General features: G+C 33.2%; 1 pseudogene; it reads left to right on the top strand.

The window, feature by feature from the left end:
* The first annotated feature begins 1,390 nt into the window (after window positions 1–1,390).
* LOC128127365 (D-2-hydroxyglutarate dehydrogenase, mitochondrial-like) lies at window positions 1,391–4,183 on the top strand (annotated as a pseudogene).
* The last annotated feature ends 546 nt before the right edge of the window (window positions 4,184–4,729 follow it).

Raw genomic sequence — 4,729 nt, 5'->3', positions numbered from 1 at the left:
TGATTTATGATACGCAAAAACGTGTGCCCTAAAAATAATGTCATCTCTTATAAAATTTGAAGGATAGAGGACACGCATTTGTGCGTGCCCTAAAATTTGTGTCAGAAAAGCAAAAATAAAAACACGGAGGACGCCTATCATAAAATGTGTGTCGTGTAAGTCTGTCGCTTTATATTTTTTTTAATGAAACACGCCTTTAATTGTGAAATGAAATCCCCAAAAATTAAAACCCCGCCTATTCCATGTGAAAAATTAAAACTCGTTCCTCTTCCAATTAGCAAGAAAGAACCCTAGGGTCTTCTCTCTCTCTAACCTAAAACCCAACCTGCGATTTCATAGAGATTGTTATAACGATTTAAGAAGCAAAGAAGAAGCCAAGCAAGGATAGTATCATTGACACAATTCGCAAATCTCTTCTGACCAAAAATCAGGTGGTTCCCGGAGAGGTTGCAGTGAAACAGTTTCAGAGATTGGGTCTTTATCTAGGATTCAGTCCAGATCCGTGCCACCTTCCAAAGAATCCAAACTTGTGGAAAGATGTCAAAGTTTTCAAGAAAGACCTCAAGCTCAACCACTCCCTCTTCAGTTCTTCACCCTTCCTGTATGACTCATACCGAGTCTGGACTCAATGTATCTAGAAAACAAAAACAAGAAAAAGGATCTAAAACGCCTCCTTTCTTCCACTCCTCCATATGCGAACCAGACCAGACGATGCGACAACACCCATCTCCTGCTAGACTTTCATCTCCGACATAGACACAGTCGTCGGCTCCACTCCAGCCGACGATTCCATTACAGGTAAGATTTTTTATTTCCATCACAGGTTTGATTTTTGAACCATAATTTTCCCTGTTTGATTTTTTTGAACGAGTTTACTTCGATTCTATTGCACCTTAGGGTTCAAAATAAAATTTCTCCATGAGAACCACCGTCTCGCCAACCGATGTCGCCCTGATCAGCATAAAGAATCTGAAAACATGAAATTGAAGGGACGTTCTAGGGATTTTTTCAAGAACACACACTTATGGCTATCTCTTTCTCTCTCTCTCTCTCACTCTCTCTCTCTCTCTCTCTCTCTCTCTCACACACAAAATTGAAGGTTACTCCATTGAGGGTTTGTTTGGGAGAACTGCCTCCTCGTTCGTTTGATGGTGCGATAGCAACTGAAGTGGATTGTTGCTCTTCTCCTTCGAAGCGTGAATAGAAATTGGAAAAGTTAAACTCGCTGATTCAATCCCCCGAATCGATTGTGCAAGGTAAGGTTGCTAAACATTTATTTAATTAACTTTCCTCCCCTTTCTCCTAGCAATTCGAAAATCAATTTAGCAAATGAAATGGATATTGTTTTGCACCATATAACTGATCCTAATCAAAAATATGAATTCCATAAATGTTGGAATGGGTTTATGATGGTGCCAAGATAGAGTATGACTCAAAAATTAAAATAAAAATAGAAATAAAAGAGGAATCCGCCTCAAATCCTCTTATTCTCATAATTTTCCTGTGGGAATCGCATTCAGGGTCAAGGTTAATCATGAAAAAAGGTTTGAAAGCCGGCATTTTCTCCTAAATCTAAAGCAGGACCTGCTGTCAAGATTATATCAGTCGCCAGGTGAAATATTGTTTTTCTTTTTGTTCACTTTGCTTTTTGAAAAAAAATCTTATATTCTTTTTTTGTTTGTATTAGAAACTTCTATTCCAAGCTAGACTGGGTGAAATATTATCAGCATTTGAGTTTGCTGATCATTTAGACAGTGTCCAAAATCCATTAGCATCTTCAGTTTACAACTTCTATGTTCTTATCGAGACAAGCGGAAGCAATGAATCTAATGACATGTAACTGAATTTTTTCTATTTTACTTTACATATTTATATGTTTATATATAATAACAATTATATGCAATATCTATCTGATTTTGTAGAGAGAATGTTGAGGGTTTTCTTGTGGTTTAGTAAGTGATGGAGCCATATCATAGGATTTGAATCAAGCATCATCACTTTGGCAAATTCGTGAGGAAATTCCAGAAGCATTGCAGAAAGCTAGAGTTGTATATGAATATGATCTTGTTAAAGAAATGAGGATACTTTTTAGTTAAAAGGTAACAAAATTTTTTTGATGAAAATTATTTCAATGTGTTATTATTTGCTAATTTTGGTTTTAAAAAAGAAAAGCAGGTGGTAAAGCAAATGTAGTGGGATATGGTCACCTTGGAGATGGAAACCTTCATTTGAATGTGACGGCTCCACAATATGATGATGTTGTAAGCTTTTTTATTTTGTTTTTCTAAAATATAAAATCAAAATTTTTCTAATTGTTACAATAAAAAAATACAAATTTTGGCTGAAACTGAACTATTTGTGTATGAATGGACATCAAAGCAGCATGAGAGTATTAGTTCTGAACATGGATTAGGTCTTATGAAAGTTGAAAAGATTTACTATAGCAAGTCAACTGCAACTGTATGTCTACTTTTGTATTATTATTATTATTATTATTATTATTATTATTAACTTTTAGTAATTTCACTAAGGTGTTGTTTTTTTTACTTAATGGACTTAATAGTGCAAGGCCTAATAGATACAGATATAGATTAGTTTTTTTTTTTTTTTTTTGTAAATTGTCTGTATAAATCATATCTTAGTGGGTTAAGACATCCACAATAGCATCAGCTATCCCCATCTAAATATGAAACAAAAATAATGTTATGATTATAAATTTATAACATAATACAATGTAGCTGATATATATATATATATATATATATATATATATATATATATATATATATATTTTAACTTTACTCTACACTGTTGAAGAATAAAAAGCTCTTAATAACCTATATAAGACTATAATAAGAATGTATATTTTCTTGTTAGTTTTATGAATATTAGTTTAATCAAATTTGTGAAATTTTCGAAAATAATTGTGTCATCAATGTCTTACCGCAGGAGCTGCTTCCAATGCCCCATCATCAGTTGAAAAAATTACCATCCAGTCTCTATGAGTCTCTTTGACAGAGGAAGGCATTGCAAAACTTGGTCCTCATGTAGCAACCCTAGCTGAAGTCGAACGCTTGGATGCTCATGAATGTGAAGTGCTCTTTTTAGATCATGGATTTTTTGGTTAAAAATTACAATGAATGATGTATTTCTTATCCATATTTTGATTATTATATAGCAGACACATACGTGAGCATGCAGGTGATGGGAAGGGTACAACAAAGGATTTGTTGGACAAAATAGCATCACTGGAAAGTGAGGCAGGAAAGTCTTTTATGCACAGGTTTACACTTGAAATCTCTCATATTTAATTACATGTACATGAGGAAATTTAACTAACAATCATCATGTGTGACCCAATTCCTTTGATCCTAGCTTTAGTTGTTAGAATAATCGGATTTATCCAAGTTGATAAGATTACAGATTATCTTTTGGATCCCCTTCAAAGGTGTCTCAAGGTAACATAACATATATGTTTATTGTTGGAGTATTTATATATTAAGTAGACAAACTACTATAAAATGATTTAACTTTCTACTCCCTTTTATCAGGATTATAATTTGCATGTTAGAAAGATAGTAGCTATATGTGTTGCTAAACTTTATGACATTAATGACAAGTTAGTTGAAGACAGGAGTTTTCTGGTAAGCAGAAAAGTCAAGCTACTTTCATTCTTTCATTTCACTGCCATTTATTGCCATATCATAGTCTAACATGTTAGTTGAAGACAGGGGTTTTCTAGTACCAGGTTAATTTTTTTTAATCTTCAATAATATTCATATCATATTACATTATATTACTAAATTATGATTATAATTATGGGTTTGGTTATAGATTTCCAAGGAATTGCAATGTATTAAAGTTCTTTAAACTTATCTTTTTTGGCTCGGTTATTTTCGGGTTGCTTCTTAAAATTGAAAGATGCAATTTCAGAACATGGATATTTCTGGTTAAAAGTTGTTTTAGTTGCTCTTACAGGTAAGCATTCTCCTCCCTCATCTTTTACATTGTTTTAGTTGAAGGTTAAAAGTTGGTTTTAGTTGCTCTACAAAATCCCAATAATTTTTTTGGGATTCGTTGGTTTATGTGAATCTAATGGTTGCATTATTCAAATTTGCAGGTCTTGTTGATGTGTATAGTGTCAAATAAAGTTGTTGTGAAGGTCGGCAACAAGTTCTTGTAGTTCGACTAGTATTTGTTGACGACTTTCATCTCTTTCACATTTGATGTATTACATTTGATTATTATTGGAACGATTATTTGTATGACATTAAATTTTGTGCAATGGATTGTATTTTTGTATATAGTGTTCTATTTTCTATTATGAGTCATTAAAAGCAAATTTAATTTGAAAATTAGTAAATATATAAATATTTTTTTTACATTTAATTTTACGATACGCAAAACTGTGTGTCATCTTCATTTATGCCATGACCTTTCTTGAAAGGGGTTTTAATGATACGCATTGCGTGTCATAAATGTGTGTCGTCTATAGATGACGCGCAAAAGTGTGTCGTCTCTCGTTATGATAGGGCCTTCCTTGACACACATTTGCACGTCGTCTGAGCGTTTTACGACACACATTGTGCGTCATAAAAGGCTGTTCTCTAGTAGTGATTTTAAGTAGATATCAATTGTGATATTTGCATTCTCAAAGTCGTTAGTTGAGCGTGTGTGGTTAATCGACACACTAACATGGACTAGTGAGAATGGAAACAGGTCTAAACAT

Source organism: Lactuca sativa, chromosome 7 (assembly GCF_002870075.4).
Source record: "Lactuca sativa cultivar Salinas chromosome 7, Lsat_Salinas_v11, whole genome shotgun sequence".
NCBI lineage: Eukaryota > Viridiplantae > Streptophyta > Magnoliopsida > Asterales > Asteraceae > Lactuca > Lactuca sativa.
The sequence above is the reverse complement of the archived record's forward strand: the minus strand, read 5'-3'. Positions and strand labels throughout refer to the sequence as shown.